This window comes from Glycine max, chromosome 5 (genome assembly GCF_000004515.6).
Source record: "Glycine max cultivar Williams 82 chromosome 5, Glycine_max_v4.0, whole genome shotgun sequence".
NCBI lineage: Eukaryota > Viridiplantae > Streptophyta > Magnoliopsida > Fabales > Fabaceae > Glycine > Glycine max.
This window is the reverse complement of record NC_038241.2, coordinates 7,886,325-7,905,912: the sequence shown is the minus strand read 5'-3', so window position 1 is coordinate 7,905,912 and position 19,588 is coordinate 7,886,325. Positions and strand designations below refer to the sequence as shown.

The 19,588-nt window shown below is 39.0% G+C and overlaps 1 non-coding gene across 1 annotated transcript; it reads left to right on the top strand.

Moving 5' to 3' along the window:
* The first annotated feature begins 15,121 nt into the window (after window positions 1-15,121).
* LOC113001798 (small nucleolar RNA R71) lies at window positions 15,122-15,228 on the top strand. Its single transcript, XR_003267284.1, has one exon. It is a non-coding gene; the product is annotated as a small nucleolar RNA R71 (small nucleolar RNA).
* Window positions 15,229-19,588: the final 4,360 nt, after the last annotated feature.

The following is a 19,588-nucleotide window of genomic DNA, read 5'->3' as shown; positions in this document are numbered from 1 at the left end:
ATCTAGGCACTTGAATCATGAAAAAGGTAATATCATGACCATTCTCTTTTAATCGATTACAACGCGTCCCTGCTCCTATAAATTCCGATTTCGAAATCAGAATTCAGAAACCTCCGTCTCTCTCGCGAAATCCTCATTCCCAATTCGTATTTCTGCCATAACTCACTCATTTCTTAATCAAATCACTCCCCACAAAGCCCAAAATTCATCTTTCTTCATTCTCTTTCATTTTAAACGATTGAAATTTTGAAAAAGTCTCTCAAATGGTGGAACCATCAAAGAAGCGCAAAGGTTCTTAGAGTAGAAGCCAACGACATTCCGAGGTTCAGGATACTCCAATTCCTTCCTTCATTTCATCCTCCTTATTGTTCTCATCTGAAGAACAATGTATACGGTACACAAACCTTTTTTGCTCTCGTTCTATCATAGACCCTATATTCATAGATATGGATTTCTTTCCTGATGAGAGTTTCGAATGCATTCAAGAATTTCAAAACTTAAATCTCATTCCCTTTATGTCTCTAAAATTGCCTATGTATTTTGAATTTGTAAAAGCTTTTTATTCTAATCTTGAAATTCAAGAAAGTACCTTGATTTCAGAAGTTTATGGGATAAAGATGGTCATTGACCAATCCCTCTTCTATGATTTGACCCAATTGTCTAGTGACAATGTACCATTTGAAGGTGCACTGGACGATGATTGGAAGTTTGATTTTTCTGTACATGATGCCCGCCGGTTGGTTTGCACCAACCAAGCGGATATGACCGGAAGGCTGCTTGCCGGTTCATTGGCTCTTGAAAGCCGTATCCTTCACTATCTTATAGTTCGCATCTTACTCCAAAGATCTTTAAACCTTGCACAGGTTTCTGAAGAAGATCTTATAATCATGTGGGCCTTTCATACCGGCCGACTAATGATAAAAATATCAATAATACTCCCAGCTCTTCCAACTCCTTAAAAGCTCTCTAACTCTTTCCAAGTATCCAAGTGAAGCTTAATTTGTGTTGTGTGAAGTGCACTAGCTAGATAGATAGCTAGATTGTAAACCTAGGTAGCTAGTGACAAGACAGAGCTTGCATGCATGTCCTAAGCATGCAACAATATTTTGACTTCTCTCTGTTTTGCGGTAGTCTAGGTTATATCATGTAGACAGACTCATTTTTTATCTATAAAAATTGTTTGGAGTTTTCATTTGGATTATAATAAGGTCCACATGCATGTACATTTACTAACAACACCCCCTTTTGTGCTCGGCCAGATTTCCTAGCTAAACACCAGTTCCTACTGAATACACCACTCTGGCAGATTTTTGTTTCCTAGTTCTTAAGCCCAAATCTAACTATTTTTGTTAATCATTCTTTAGCCCATAACCAAAGTGGTCATTGAATATTTAGTGACTAATATAAGATAATTATTATTAATGTAATCATTTTTTTATTCACTAAATCAATAAATTTATATATATATATATATATATATATTTAATTAATAATAATATTAATATTATAGTATATATATTTATTATTATTTTTTAATAAACTATTTGAGAACAATTGAGGAGTCGTGTGTTTTGTACAGTTCATAGATATAGTCTGTGTGTTAAAATGTTTTTTGAGTTCGACCTGAATCACGAGGGAGAAGTCCTGACAGACTCTTCGGAGTGTAGGCATTGGGGGTCACCCGATTTGAGTGCACCTTTAAGCCTATGTTGATCTCATATGGTTAGAGCATTCTTACAACACCATGACCCTGACAATTATAAGTAATGTTTTCGATATTTCATTTACTAAAAAGTTCAACTTATTAAAAATATTAGATTTTAAAAAATACTAGACAAATTTAAATACTTTGACCCGTTGATTCAATCAAATCCAAACCGTTTACAAATGGATTAGTTTGGATTGAGTTTTAATTTTTTTTTCTTAAAAAACTAATCTAAATTAACCCATTTTAAACGAGTTTGTTTGATCATAAGTTTGATTAAACTCAATCCAAACTAACCCGCGTACACCCCTAATGTTGGGTTACGGTCTATTTTACTGCCCAATCATTTTTAACACCCTAAAATAGGTAATAATACGATAAATAGAATAATAAAAATTAAGCAAAATAAATAAATAAGCATAAAAAGATAAACTCATATTGAAAGAAGCACACAAAATGTAACACAACACTTTTTTTATTTAAATTACCCAAGTAAAATTGGATGTTCAATTCACTAAATGGGTATCAATTTTTAGGCCATTGGACAATAATATCTAGGTTTTGAGAATATTGATTAATGCCAAGAAGGTTTTCGTTGTTGACTTCCCAATTACAATCAGTTGTACATCTACGAAGAAAATCCCTGGCATCTTGGTAAATGACATAATCAATTGATGCATCTCTCCATGTTATTTTGCAAAACAAGAATTTTGTGCCAGCGGCATTGCCATGATGGAGTTCAAATCGTTCAAAGTAACCTGGATTCACCACTTGAGTTCCCAAGTCTTGGTTATTGGTTTTGCAGTGAATTGTGAAACTTAAACCTTGGTTTAAATTATTTGATACTCGAACTATAATCACATCTCCCCCATCAGACAGAAGAAAGTTCCCAAAATGCAATAATGAATATACTCAAGAATTGTTTGGAGTTTTCATTTTGGATTAAAATAAGGTCCACATGCATGTACACTTACTACCAACACTCCCTTTTGTGCTTGGCCAGATTTCCTAGTTGAACACCAGTTCCTACTGAATACACCCCTCTAGTAGATTTTTGTTTCCTAGTTCTTAAGCCCAAATCTAACTATTTTATTAATCATTCTTTAGCCCATAACCAAAGTGGTCATTGAATATTTAGTGACTAATATAAGATAATTATTATTACTGTAATCATTTGTTTATATTCACTAAATCAATAAATTATATATATATATATATATATATATATATATATATATATATAATTAATAATAATATTAATATTATAGTATATATATTTATTATTTACAGCAATATTATATGATTATCAACATATGTGACACATCATAAATCATTTTAAAAATATAAAGTGTAAAAGAATGAAATTTATTTCTAGTATGCATTCTTCTTAAATATTTGATTTTCAGTAGATTGAGATACGAAGGTTTTATTGAGGATTTAAATAGAAATATGATGTGGTTGATTGATTAATAACATCATTAATGTTAGCAATTACCCAAGTTGAACACGAAGCAATCCTTATCTTACCGTCCAAAATTTTGTTAATTATTGTATTGTTTTTTAGTACTTCAAATTACAAATCTATATCTGCATCGAAAAGGTTTTCCTTTTAATATTTAATCATAATTCTCCTTGGCTTCTATTGGATTACCTTCCAAAAATGATAAATTACTTTTGAGTATGAATGGAATATTTTTTTCCCTTTATAACTGTATTTTGTGGGATAAAGTTTTAGGAAAAAGGGAAGATTATACCTCCTAGTTAATGTGATGCACGGTAAAGATTGCTTAAGAATATAAAGTGATAAATATATAATTACCCGGTGAAATTGTTTCCATCCTTACCAGTTGAAGGTTGGCCTTTGCGGAATCACTAGGCAATTATTCTTGAAATATATGACCACAAAAAAAAAAGAATGATGAGATGTTTTGAAAAAAAATTATAAATTATTAAAAATAAGAAGAGATTATTAGAAGGAAATCAAAATGGATTTAATTAATTTCAAAATTTCCTTCAAACTGAACAAATAGGATTTCATTAAAAAAAATAAAAACTAATAATCCCAAAATACAAGACATGGTACAACTCTAGATATGACTAACCTCTCTTTTTCTCTCTCAACAGCATGCACATGCGTGCAAACACACATACAATGTTAAAAATTACACACATGCTTGGGGCATCAATGATATCACAAATTAAACAACAATACTCCCACCCTTTTAGGAATTTCGTCCCCGAAATTAACTACTCTATGAACAAACTTGGGTACAATTCTCTCATCCTATCCTCCAACTCCCATGTAGAATCACCCTCATCGGTTCCCCACTGCACCTTCACCAACGCGATCTCCTTTCCTCTCAACGACTTCATTCTTCGGTCAGTGATCTTCTGAGGTTGTGCTTTATAGGTGAGGTTATCCTTCACCTGTACCTCGTCCACTGCAAGTATATGTGATGGTTCTGGGTTGTACCGTCTCAGTTGAGAGACATGAAACACAGGATGCAAATTCGATAAACTCAGAGGTAAGGCGATATGATAAGCTACAGGCCCAACCTTCTTCAAAATCTGATATGGGCCCAGATACTTGGGCGTCAACTTCCTAGATTTGAGAGCTCTTCCAACCCCGGTTATAGGAGAAACCTTCAAAAACACATGTTCTCCTTCCTGAAAATCTAGTGGCTTCCTCCTTCTATCATAATAGCTCTTCTGCCTATCCTGAGATGCTTTTATCTTCTCTCGAATCAACTTCACTTGTTCGTTAATCTGTTGTAGCATTTCAGGTCCAAGAAGTACTGCTTCTCCATCATCGTACCAACAAATAGGAGTTTTGCACTTTCGTCCATATAAAGCTTCAAAAGGAGCCATACCAATACTGGCTTGGTAGCTATTGTTGTAAGTAAACTCAATCAATGGCAAACAATCCATCCAGCTACCTTGTTGCTCTATAATACACGCCCGAAGTAGATCCTCTAGAGTCTGAATAGTTCGTTCAGTTTGACCATCTGTTTGAGGATGATAAGCTGAACTAAGCTTTAGCTTTGTCCCCAAGGCTTCATGTAGACTCGTCCAAAATCGCGAAGTGAACCTCGGATCCCTGTCAGATACAATACTAGAAGGAATTCCATGCAACCTTACTACTTCCTTGATGTACAACTCCACTAGCTTCTCCATTCTATACTTCATATTCACCGGAATAAAATGAGCAGATTTGGTGAGTCGATCAACTATGACCCACACAGCATCATGCCCACGACTAGTCTTGGGTAAACTAGATACAAAATCCATAGATATGCTCTCCCATTTCCATTCCGGAATTTCCAATGGCTTCAATTCTCCTTATGGTCGCTGGTGCTCAGCCTTAGCCTTTTGGCATGTCAAACACCTTGCTACATATTCAGCTACATCTTTCTTCATGCCATGCCACCAAAAACTTCTCTTCAAATCTTGGTACATCTTAGTCATTCCTGGATGGAAACTAAGACGACTTTTATGCGCTTCTTCCAAGATCTTAACTTTCAAATCATCTAGAGATCGCACACATATCCTCCCCTTGAATCTAATTAACCCGGTTGTGTCCTTCTCAAACTCCACATCCTTATCCCTTATTACATCTAACACCTTGCCTTGCAAAAACGGGTCATCCCCTTGAGCCCCGCGTATGTGGTCTACGAATTCATTGGTGATCTGTAACGCTCCCACAAATAAGCTCTTGGCTCGTACCTCGATTGCTAGATTCAGATCTCGGAACTCCTCTATCAATCTCTGCTCCAAACTCATCATAGTGGCAACATGTAAAGATTTTCGGCTTAGCGCATCGGCTACTACATTAGCCTTTCCTGGATGGTAGGAAAGTCCAAAATCATAATCCTTGAGGAACTCCATCCATCTTCGTTGTCTCATATTGAGTTCCTTCTGATCGAACAAGTATTTGAGACTCTTGTGATCACTGAAAACTTCAAAACGAGTACCGTACAAATAATGCCTCCAAATCTTTAAAGCAAAGACCACCGCTGCTAGTTCCAAGTCATGGGTCGGATAGTTAACTTCATGAGGACGTAATTGACGTGAAGCATAAGCCACTACTCTTCCCTCTTGCATCAACACACACCCCAAGCCTTGCCCGCTTGCATCGCAATACACTTCAAATGATCTCTTAGGGTCAGGCAAAATTAACACCGGAGCTGTCGTCAACCGCCTCTTCAACTCTTGGAAACTTTGCTCACACTTCTCATTCCAGACAAACTTCTCATTCTTACGAGTCAACTTAGTTAGGGGCAATGCCAATTTAGAAAATCCCTCAATGAATTTTCTATAATAGCCAGCCAACCCCAAGAAGCTTCGAACCTCCGTCGGAGTTGTCAGTTGTTGCCACTCCATAACCGACTCCACCTTGTTCGGATCCACCGCAACCCCGTCCTTAGAAATCACGTGCCCCAAGAACTGCACTTTCTCCAACCAAAAGTCACATTTCGACAATTTGGCGAACAACTTCCTATCCCTTATGATATGCAACACAATCCTCAAGTGCTTCTCATGCTCCTCCTTATTCCTTGAATACACTAGGATATCATCAATGAACACAACCACGAACTGGTCCAGGTAATCATGGAATATACGGTTCATATAGTCCATGAAAATAGCCGGAGCATTAGTCACTCCAAATGGCATGACTAAATACTCGTAGTGCCCATACCGAGTTCGAAACGCAGTCTTTGGGATATCTTCCTTCTTAACTCGGATTTGATGATACCCCGATCGCAAATCTATCTTTGAAAATACCGTCGCTCCCCTCAATTGGTCAATCAAATCATCTATCCATGGTAGAGGATATTTGTTCTTGATAGTGACCTTGTTTAACTGCCGGTAGTCTACACACATCCTCATACTTCCATCCTTCTTTTTAACCAACAAGACCGGCGCTCCCCACGGTGATGCGCTCGGGCGAACAAATTGTTTGCTCAAAAGATCCTGCACTTGTGCCTTCACCTCTGCTAGTTCTACCGGAGACATTCTATAAGGCGCGATCGACACTGGATTCGCCCCAGGCACCAAGTCAATAATGAATTCCACTTCTCTCTCAGGTGGCAATTCACAAATGTCGTCAGGAAAAACTTCTGGAAATTCCGACACCACCGGTATACTACTAACTTCAGCGTCCTCTTCCACATTCATGGAGAACAACACCATGTAAGTTCGAACATCCTCCGTTCCTTCATGGGTCGCATCCCTTTTCAATGGTTCATTTGGAACTACATCTCCACCAAACACTAGCATCTTCTCCTTGCAGTCTAGGAAGATATGATTAGTAGATAACCAATCCATCCCCAAGATCACATCTAGATGAGCTAAAGGTAGGCAAATCAAGTCCACCATAAAAGATCGACCCTCAACAATTATAGGACACTTCAAACACACCCGAGAGGTGGTTACAGGCTCGCTCATCGGAGTAGACACCACCATATCATATGGTAACTCCGTCGCACATAACCCCAACCTCTCCACACATGCATGAGATATGAAAGAATGCGTGGCACCTGAATCATAAAGTACATCTAGTAGTTTATCAGCAATCAAACACTTACCCCGTATCAAATCGTCGGAGGCAGCCGCTTCTGAACCACTCATAGCAAATACCCGAGAGGGTACTTTTGGTCTTCCACCACTAGTGTTGTTGTTGCTAACATTACCGCTCCTTGTAGAATTAGTGGGTCCATGATTGACGGTGTTGGAATTCGCGGTCACCGTCGGTCTTCCGGTCACCCTACATTCTCGAGCATAATGGCCCACTGATCGAAGCCGTACCCGAATCAAATAAACATGAAAATGCAGTAACTAGGAAGTGATCCTAGGTCGTTTCCCAACGAGCAGTGACAAGCCAAATGTTCATAATATACTTGCAGTAACAGTAACGATGGGGGGGGGGTTTGGTTGTTTGGTAATTAAAGAGCAGAACAAATAAAATGAAATACGAAACTACTAATATTAAAAACGGGTTGTTTCCTCTGATTCAGAAGCCACTCTCTTATCCTGGGTTATGGAGAATTCGTCCCTAACAGTCAACCACTTAATCCAACCCTATTTCAATTTACTAAGCGAAAATCAACTTAGGGTTTTCAATACGTGATTAGGCACCACATACACCAGTTAGCCCTTCGTCCATTAAGCATGAACGCAAGTTAGGCTCAGAGGCAATTAATCGAACACGAAGCGTGCACTGATTAATATTCACGAAATTGGGATAACTAGTGAAGGGAAAACTGCCAGGAAACCACATTACAAACGAAACCTCAAAGAGAGTTGGGCTTCATCCTCAAAAGGAAACAACACCAGAAAATCTAGCCTTCCATGGATTCAAACAGAAAACGCAAATGAAACATGAACAAGAACGTAAATGAACAGAAACGTAAATGAACAGAAACGTAAATGAAAGTAGAAGAAGAAGCAAGAATGAACTCGTAATTAGAAGCAGAAAACGGAAATTTGCATTAAGAACGAAAACTATAACAAGGGCACAGAAAAACGTGAAAACCTAAAACCAAAGCTCTGAATAATGAAAATAGCATGGCAGAATAGAATGCCCTGCACGAATCCCAAGGCAGCTATTTAAAAAGAGTCACTCAAAGTCACTGGGTCCTATTACAATACTCTGGCCCAAAACGAAATAAACATTGAACAACATAAAATAAAATTGCGAAATTTCCTAATTAGAAATTAACTAAGGTAAGCGCTGCTTTATTTGCCCTCTTCAAGTCCACAACCAAAATCCGGATTAAGCCCAATGTTTCATTAATTCCTGAAATTAGATTAAAAACATCAAATTAGCTAAATGAGCCCAAATAATAAAACTGCCTAATTAATTGACAATTAAGACCAATCAATAATTAAAATGGTGCAAAAAGGGTTTAGAAAATAGAAGAAAATGATGGCACATCAAAACCCCCCATACTTAGCCTTTTGCACTCCTGGGCAAAATGAAACAAAGAACAAAATCCAAGGATATGAAAGGGAGACAAACAAAAACATTCACATATTTCTCAATGAACATCAAGGAATGAAAGGAATGGGTAACATCTAACATAAGGAGATCCAAAAAGTCAAGACATTCATGAAAATCATCCAAGCAACCCAATCATGGCAAAATAGTTAATCAGCTCAAGAATGAAAAGTGATAAAGCCTCACAAGATATACACTCTATCTCTCAAGTGTCTAGGCTACTATTTACCCTCAAAGCACCCATGAAAGCAAATACCACATAAACTTGGCAAGATTCTAAAATTGGCAATCAACCCATAAACACAAGCACATGAGGATCAAAAGGTCTTTTAAGGTTGTAATGGGGCCAAGGACAAGGTATGGAGAAATATGGAATAAGTGGCTAAATCCCAAAGGAATAGAGGAGCAAAGGGGAATAAGTGCATATTAAGAAAAAAATAAATAAAAAGAAGTAAAGATAAAAATTAAACATGAAGAGTAGAACCAAGAGTTTCATCATTCTTGTGCCATTTAAGATCTTATTCACTCAACTTTATTGCTTTTCTTTTTCTTTTTTTCGAATTTTTTTTTTTTTTTTACTCTTTAGCCTTTGAGAAACAACATTTCATTCAGCATGTCCAACATTTAACCAATATACAATGTACATCAAGTATGGCCCAAAATACATCATGAAGCATAGCCAACAAAACAAGTTGTCCAATGAAACAAAAACCCCCCACACTTATTCCCAAAACAATTCCAAAGCTCCAAAATTCCTTAAGGATATGGTAATATCATGGTTTTTCACTTAAGGCTTGTAGTGAGCTTCAAAACAAGGAAAGGGAAACAAGGCTCAAAAGGGCTATCAAGGGAATTAATTCAAGGTAAGTCCATTTGGCTAGAAGCTTATAAGAACAAAATTGCCTTAATCATTTCCAAATATGCATGTGAATTAGGACGCATCAACAAGAATCAAGCCAAGGCTATTGTGCAAGCAATCAATGGGGCAAAACACACCAAATGATTATAATGATGGATGGCTCAAATTCTCACAAAGGTAAAATCATCACTTTCAAATTGAGCTTTCAAAACTATCATGACATGTAGAGAAGAATCAAGGATTTCAAGTCACAAAATGTCAAGAACTTTTATTTTCAAAACAATTACCCATTTCTTGAACATATCCTATAATTCAAAGAAAAACATGCAAAGTCATACGTGCACATGAAATTGACCCAAAATATTAAACTGAAAATCCGACGAAACTAACAACATTAACAAATTAACACAACTAACAAATTAACAAAACCAACAAAACTAGCAAAACCAAAGAACACTCCCCCCCCCATACTTAAACAACACATTGTCCTCAATGTAGCACAATTAAAAGATTAAAAACAATTAAATCATCAAAGAGAATCGGACAAGTGTAATAAAAGCAAAGAAGGAGATAGGAAAAGAAAAACTCCCTAAGTCATGGTGGAGGAAGAGTAGGGTGGAGTAAGGAAGTCTCTTCCACCACTACGTCCACTAAAGAAGGGTTCGTGAGGAATGGCTTAAGTCGATGTCCATTGACCTTGAAGCTCTTGTTTGTGGAGTCGCTTTTGATCTCAACTGTACCATAAGGAAAAACATTAGTAACAACAAAAGGACCAATCCACTTAGACCTCAACTTACCACTCATGAGTCCAAGCCTAGAATTATACAATAACACTTTTTGCCCAACCACGAAGTCTTTTTTAACTATCATGCTATCATGGAACTTCTTGGTCTTTTCTTTGTAGAACTTGGCATTCTCGTAGGCTTCTAGGCGGATTTCATCTAACTCACTCAGTTGCAACTTCCTTTCCTCGCCAGCTTGATCCATAGAGAAGTTGCAAGTCTTCACTGCCCAGTATGCTTTGTGCTCAATTTCCACTGGAAGATGACATGCCTTTCCAAAGACAACCCGATAAGGAGACATTCCTATGGGTGCTTTGTAGGCAGTCCGATGTGCCCAGAGAGCATCATCAAGCCTGGTACTCCAATCTTTCCTGCTTGGCTGCACAATCTTCTCTAGAATTCTCTTGATTTCCCTGTTAGAAATTTCTGTCTGTCCATTAGTCTGGGGGTGGTATGGTGTGGATACCCTGTGTACCACCCCGTACTTTTTAAGCAGGGCATGCATTGTCCTGTTGCAAAAATGGGTTCCTTGATCACTAACAATTGCTTTAGGTACTCCAAACCTGCAAAATAGATTAGACCTGACAAAGTCTGCGACAACTTTAGCATCATTAGTTCTAGTGGGCTTGGCTTCCACCCATTTTGAAACATAATCAACTGCAAGGAGAATATAAACATAACCAAAAGAGACAGGAAAAGGACCCATGAAATCTATACCCCAGACATCAAACACCTCACAGAATAGCATAGGTTGCTGAGGCATTTGTTGTCGCCATGTAAGTGTATTTCCTGCTCTCTGACACTGCTCACAAGTGCTGCAGATCTTCCACGCATCTTTAAAGATGGTGGGCCAATAAAAATCACAATCAAGCACTTTGCGAGCTGTCATTTGAACACCCAGATGACCTCCCGGTGCGGAAGAATGACAGAACTGCAGGACTGAGTCAGTCTCATGATCTGGAATGCACCGTCTAATGACCTGATCACTGCACAATTTCCACAAGTAGGGGTCATCCCAAATAAAATGCTTAGCATCACTTTTAATCTTATCTTTTTGGGCCTTAGATGCTAAGGGAGGAAAAACAGAGGCAACTAAATAATTGACAATGTTAGCAAACCAGGGAGTAGAAAGAGAGTCAGAAATACTATACAATATATACAAATGATCATCCGGGAAATCATCCCGAATAGGTGAATCTGCATCAGAGACACGTTCGATCCGACTCAAATGATCAACAACTAGATTTTGTGCTCCGCTCCTATCACGGATCTCCAAGTCAAACTCTTGGAGCCAGAGCATCCATCGGATCAACCTAGGCTTAGAATCAGCCTTCTTCAACAAGTACTTTAGAGCTGCATGGTCAGTATAAACAATAATGCGAGTACCAAGCAAATAAGATCGAAATTTTTCAAGAGCAAAAACTATGGCTAGAAGCTCTTTCTCAGTAGTAGTATAATTTGCTTGGGCAGCATCTAAAGTCCTAGAAGCATAATATATCACCCTGGGCAATTTATCAATTTTTTGAGCAAGGACAGCCCCCAATGCATAATTTGATGCATCACACATAAGCTCAAAAGGGGCTGTCCAATCGGGTGCCTGGATGATGGGGGTGGTAGTCAACGCTCTTTTGAGGCAATCAAAAGCCTCTTTGCATCTGTCATTAAAGTCAAACTCCACCTCCTTTTGCAACAAGTTGGGCAGTGGAAGAGCTACTTTGCTAAAATCCCTTATAAAGCGCCTGTAGAATCCTGCATGACCAAGAAAAGATCGCACCTCTCGCACACAAGAGGGGTAAGGCAATTGTGAAATAACAGAAATTTTTGCAGGATCTACTTCAATGCCCTTATTGGAAATAATGTGGCCTAAAAGTATACCTTGCTCAACCATAAAATGACATTTTTCAAAATTTAGAACAAGGTTAGTTTCAATGCATCTATTCAAAACTTTTTCCAAACTATTCAAACAACCATCAAAAGAGGATCCATATACAGTGAAATCATCCATAAACACCTCTATGCAATTTTCTAAAAAATCACTGAAAATACTAATCATGCACCGCTGGAAGGTACCAGGGGCATTGCACAGGCCGAAAGGCATCCTCCTATAAGCAAAAGTGCCGAAGGGGCAGGTGAATGTGGTCTTTTCCTGATCCTCAGGAGCAATAGTAATTTGCATATAACCAGAAAAACCATCAAGGAAACAGTAGTGGGATTTACCTGCCAGGCGTTCAAGCATCTGGTCAATGAATGGCAGGGGAAAATGGTCCTTTTTGGTAACCTGGTTCAGCCTCCTATAGTCAATGCAGACTCTCCAACTGTTCTGCACCCGAGTAGGAATCAGCTCCTCCTTCTCATTTCTGATCACTGTGAGGCCAGTCTTTTTCGGGACTACCTGGACGGGACTCACCCATTGGCTGTCGGAGATAGGATAAATGATTCCAGCTTGCAAAAGCTTGGTTATCTCCTTCTTCACTACATCAAGAATCACCGGGTTGAGTCTTCTCTGTGGCTGTCTTACTGGTTTAGCTCCATCCTCTAAATTTATTCGATGCATACATGTGGATGGGCTAATACCAGGAATGTTCGCCAGGGTCCAGCCTATAGCCTTCTTATGCTTCTTGAGAATTGACAACAACTTCTCCTCTTGCTCATCAGCAAGGGAGGCAGATATAATCACTAGAAAACTCTTGCTATCATCCAAGTAAGCGTATTTTAAATTTGATGGCAGAGGCTTCAATTCTGGTGTGGTCGGCTGGACAGTGGTAGAAGGAGATGGTTTCTCAGCCTTTACCTTATAAAGAAAGTCAGAGGTATGTGTACTTCCTGAAACATGGTTAGTCTTATCTGACTCTATAAAATCAATCTCAAGAGGTAAAACACCACCACCAGGCATGCAATCAATATCACTCTCAGATTCACTCTCAGCATCAAATTCAGACATATGATCAAGTACAATTTCAGACTCAATGCATGAAGAGTGAGAGGCATGCAGATTAGAATAAAGATCAGTCATGTATTCATCAACAACATGGTCAATTATTTCAGCACGAAATACAGAAAGATCTTCAGATGGGTATTTCATAGCATCCAGAATATTAAAATGAACAGTTATATCACCAAACTCCATGGACAGTGTGCCTGCATAAACATCTATCTTAGTTCTAGCAGTTTTCATAAAGGGTCTGCCTAGAATGATGGGAACTGATCCTTGAGAAAATCCATCTTCCATATTCAAGATATAAAAATCAACAGGGAAAATCAGTTCACCAACTCTAACTAAGACATCTTCTATGAAACCAACAGGATAGGCAACACTTCTATTAGCTAAATGAATTACCACATCAGTTGACTGCAAGGGACCTAGAGATAGAGAATTAAAAATCGACAGAGGCATAACACTAACAGAGGCTCCTAAATCTAGCATGGCATTGTCAAACTTACTATTCCCTATAATACAAGGTATGCTGAATGTACCTGGATCTTTGCATTTTTCAGGAATTTGAGGAACAGATTTACCAATCAATGCGGAGACATTTCTGCCCATGCTAATTCGTTCACTTCCTTTAAGCTTCCGCTTATTAGTGCACAACTCCTTCAAGAATTTGGCATATCTTAGAATTTTCTTTATTGCATCCAACAGAGGTATGTTTACCTCTACTTTTCTAAACGTTTCCAAGATCTCTTTCTCTGCCTCTTCCATTTTTTTGTTGGAAACTGCTCTTGGAGGGAATGGAAGAGGGGGAATGTGCTACTTCTGCAAATTAGAATTACTTGTGGAAGAAGATTCACCTGCACAGAAATTGTTAGGTAGATTTTTGTCATCACCTTTTTCTGGAATAGAGTGAAGTTTGGCAGGTTCATTTGCAGATGAGGAAGGTGCTACGGGTTGAGGTCCTTGACACTGCTTTCCCGACCTCAATGAAATGGCACTAACATTTTTGGGGTTTTGGACAGCTTGAGAAGGCAGCTTGTCAGAATTCTGGGACTGTTGTTGATTCAATTGAGTAGCTAATTGTCCCATCTGATTGGTTAAGCTCTGAATGGAGGCTCTGGTCTCTTGCTGAAACTGCATGTTCTGCATAGTCATTTGCCTCACAAGTTCTTCGAGGGAAGGTTGTGGAGGGGCCTCAACTGTTGGCTGTTTCTGGGGTTGTTGCTGTTGTTGGATTGGTGGAGGAATGCATGGTCTGCTTGGGCCAGCAGCATTTTGGAAGGAAGGAGCAGGCTGCTGTTGTTGTTGCTGAGGGCTGGACCATCTGAGGTTAGGGTGATTCCTCCATCCAGGGTTGTATCTGTTGCTGGAAAGGTCATAATTGCTCTGCTGTGGTTGATTTTGCTGCTGAGATTGAGGAGGTCTATTGTAAATATTTGCAGCATAAGCTTCAGGCTGCTCAATTGCTCCAGGTTGCTGCATGGAAGGGCAAAGGTCTGTATGGTGGTCAGCAGAGGAGCACAAACCACAAACCCTTGCGACAGGTACAGATTTCTGATTCAAGGCCAGCTGGGTTACCAAGTTGACCAATGCATCCAGTTTGCCTTCAAGCTTCTTAGTTTCAGATGATGCAGATGGGTTTGTAGCTACCTCATGCACTCCTCTAATGACTATGGCATCATTTATGGCGCTAAACTGCTGGGAGTTGGAGGCCATCTTCTCAATTAAATTTCTGGCTTCAGCAGGAGTCATGTCTCCAAGGGCTCCACCACTGGCAGCATCTATCATACTTCTCTCCATATTACTGAGTCCTTCATAAAAATATTGGAGAAGAAGCTGTTCTGAAATCTGATGGTGGGGGCAACTGGCACATAGTTTCTTAAATCTCTCCCAGTACTCATACAGGCTCTCTCCACTGAGTTGTCTAATACCTGAGATATCCTTCCTGATGGCTGTGGTCCTGGAAGCAGGGAAAATTTTTTCTAAGAATACTCTCTTAAGGTCATCCCAGCTCGTGATGGACCTTGGAGCAAGGTAATACAGCCAGTCCTTTGCCACTCCCTCTAATGAATGAGGAAAAGCCTTCAGAAATATGTGATCCTCTTGGACATCTGGGGTTTCATGGTGGAGCAGACAATGTGAAATTCTTTCAAATGTTTGTGCGGGTCTTCACCTGCAAGGCCATGAAACTTTGGAAGCAAATGAATCAGTCCAGTCTTAAGAACATATGGGACATCCTCATCATGGTATTGGATGCACAAGCTTTCATAGGTGAAATCAGGTGCAGCCATTTCCCTTAGAGTCCTCTCACGAGGTGGAGGTTGTGCCATGTTCTCAGAATGTGCAAAATCAGAATGCTCAGAATCAGAATGCTCAAAATTATAATGCTCAAGATCAGGATGCTCAAAATCACCAATAACAGAATGCACAGATTCACCAGTTATGGAATGCTCAGAATGATCAAAAGGTATAAAATGATGCCTAACTAATCTATGAAATGTCCTATCTATCTCAGGATCAAAGGGTTGTAAGTCAGATGGATTGCCTCTAGTCATACACTACATTCAGCATGCACACAACTAGTTGCCTTGTCATGTAAATAAAGGTGTAGGTTTGAACTACAACTACCCTCAAATGATATCCAAATGACTTGAAATTTTGTGAGCAACCTTATAAAATGATGAGAAGATAGCACAAAAAATTTCAGACAAAAATTCAAAGTTTAACTATGAAAGCTAAAATTGGTAGGTTAAGAAAAATAAGTGAATAAAACTTGAAAAATAAAAAACTTTTGACAGAATCGCTTTTTTTTGGACGATGGAGACCTCAGCCAGCCTACGGAGGCTACCAAGGTGTAGGAAATTTTTTTCTACCCCAAATGCATATATAATAATTGCGATTCTGATAACTGGAGCAAAAGTTATGGCCGTTTGAAGTTTTGACAAACACAAAATTTGCTAGTTTTTTGGAACTTTCAAATCTGACCAAACTAAAGGCTCTAGCTATTTTTCCCACAAAATATGGATTAAAAGAAGTTACCACAAAAAAATTCAGCCAAAAATAACAACCCTAGCTACTAAAACAAAAAATCCCAATTAATTCAGCATGGGTGGTCGCTAAAATCCGTCTCTAATTGATTTCTACTACTACTCTCTTTTTCCGCAAGTTGATTTCTACTACTACTCTGTTTTCAAGCACAATCTTCACAGCAAAACACCCAAGACTGAAACAGGGGAAACGCTTAATGGTAAAACTGAAACAGAACACACATTAAACAAAATACCAGGACACTAATCAACACTAACACACATACTAACACAATACTAACAATTAAACATAAAACACGAAAGGATTAAACACACAACACTAGCTAGCTATTATGAACCTTTTGACACTGCTCCCCGGCAATGCGCCAAATTTGATCGAAGCCGTACCCGAATCAAATAAACATGAAAATGCAGTAACTAGGAAGTGATCCTAGGTCGTTTCCCAACGAGCAGTGACAAGCCAAATGTTCATAATATACTTGCAGTAACAGTAACGATGGGGGGGGGGGGGGTTTGGCTGTTTGGTAATTAAAGAGCAGAACAAATAAAATGGAATACGAAACTACTAATATTAAAAACGGGTTGTTTCCTCTGATTCAGAAGCCACTCTCTTATCCTGGGTTATGGAGAATTCGTCCCTAACAGTCAACCACTTAATCCAACCCTATTTCAATTTACTAAGCGAAAATCAACTTAGGGTTTTCAATACGTGATTAGGCACCACATACACCAGTTAGCCTTTCGTCCTTTAAGCATGAACGCAAGTTAGGCTCAGAAGCAATTAATCGAACACGAAGCGTGCACTGATTAATATTCACGAAATTGGGATAACTAGTGAAGGGAAAACTGCTAGGAAACCACATTACGAACGAAACCTCAAAGAGAGTTGGGCTTCGTCCTCAAAAGGAAACAACACCAGAAAATCTAGCCTTCCATGGATTCAAACAGAAAACGTAAATGAAACATGAACAAGAACGTAAATGAACAGAAACGTAAATGAACAGAAATGTAAATGAAAGTAGAAGAAGAAGCAAGAATGAACTCGTAATTAGAAGCAGAAAACGGAAATTTGCATTAAGAACGAAAACTGTAACAAGGGCACAGAAAAACGTGAAAACCTAAAACCAAAGCTCTGAATAATGAAAATAGCATGGCAGAATAGAATGCCCTGCACGAATCCCAAGGCAGCTATTTAAAAAGAGTCACTCAAAGTCACTGGGCCCTATTACAATACTCTGGCCCAAAACGAAATAAACACTGAACAACATAAAATAAAATTGTGAAATTTCCTAATTAGAAATTAACTAAGGTAAGCGCTGCTTTATTTGCCCTCTTCAAGTCCACAACCAAAATCCGGATTAAGCCCAATGTTTCATTAATTCCTGAAATTAGATTAAAAACATCAAATTAGCTAAATGAGCCAAAATAATAAAACTGCCTAATTAATTGACAATTAAGACCAATCAATAATTAAAATGGTGCAAAAAGGGTTTAGAAAATAGAAGAAAATGATGGCACATCACCCACCTTGCCACACACATAACAACGGTTCTCCTGTGTCTGCTGGAGCTGTGGGCAATTCCTCTTAAGATGCGGTCCCCCACACTGAAAGCATTGTACCCCAGTCCCCCTTGACTGGCTCATGTTGGAGGTAGCCATAGGTTGTTTCCCCTTGTTGCTAGCATACGGCTTCATCCTCTTGTTACTATTCCCCCTGAAAGGATGGTTTCTCTGAGGTCCTCCAATGCCTCTAGCTTGCCTCTCCTTCATCCTGTCCTCAAAAATCCTGCACTTTGTCACCAACTGATTAAAATCCGTGATCTGCATGTAGCTAACCGCTTGTTGGATCTCCAACCGAAGCCCATTCTCAAACTGAGCACACAGATCCTCCTCATTCCGAGCATCTTGGTATTAAGGCCAATACTGTAGAAGCTCATTAAACTTAGCCGTGTACTCTCCAACAGACATGTTTCCTTGCTTCAAATCCAGAAATTCCCTCGCCTTCCGCTTCCTGAGATCTTGTGGAAAGTAATTCTCCAGGAATTTTTCCTTGAAGGCATTCCAAGGAATCACGCCTCCAGGTGCAACAAATGAAGGCTTCACGAACTTCCACCAATTCTCGGCCTCCCCTTGGAGCATAAATGTCGCATAGAGGACCTTATGCTCCTCAAGGCAACCCATCGCCTCGAAAATCTTCTCCGTCTCAGCTAACCACAACCTAGCACCTTCCGGATCATAGTCTCCACTGAACTTTGGCGGGTGGTTCTTACGGAAAGCCATGAGTCCTCGATACTCCGCCGGCTCCACATCATGTTCCTGTACCAGAGTTTCCAGCACAACAGTGATGCGGTCAAGGACATCACGGTTCTGATCCCTACCACGTCCTGCCATACCTATCCTGTAGGGAAAATATTAGTACCCAAGAAATCCTAATGAGAGAGTGTACCACACAGGCTATGACAGTTATAACAACATCCCTCTCTTTATACATACTTATACACACAACAACCCTATGAATCAGCCACACATCCATGCTCAAGACAAGAAGGCAGAAATGCACACAATGTGTGACTTAACGTCACTCCCCGAAACCTACTCCCAAGTTTCAGAGATACACAACATTCACACAGCAAGACCATAACAGGTTCACTAGAATCCAACTTTTGCTCTGATACCACCAATTGTGGCGTCCCTAAATTAATGACTGGTTTGATAGTAATGATTTAAATAACAAAAACCATGGTAAAATTTTTTTTCTTCTTTTCCCCTTTTTTTTCCATTTCTTTCTCTTTTCACCATAACTAGGTTTAGAAGGAAAATCCTCACTATAGAGTCCTGAATGGCCAGTTCACAACTCTATTCGGAGTCATTTCTTTCTTACCGCTCATAATCTCTAAACTAATTTGCTGTTTCAAAAGGAAGAATGTACCAGCCATTACTTTAGGTCGTCACGTGAAAATAAAAGAATAAAATACGGTCGATAAACTCTTTTACAAATAAAGTTGCAAATGCTTTCTTTTCGAGTAACAAGATAGATCATAAATACATTCATCATTTAAAGTTGTTCAAAATATGGGAGTTTTACAAAATACACAGTGTCATCCAGAGCAAAGGTGTCCATAGTGGTGGCCTCAGCCACATGTATACAATCATCAAATTCTTATACAACAGGTCTACCCATACATAAACAAAAAGGTAAACCTAACAGTCAGTCCTAGATACACCCACCCTCAAAAAGTATACAAAACTAGTCCGAAGAGCTGTCC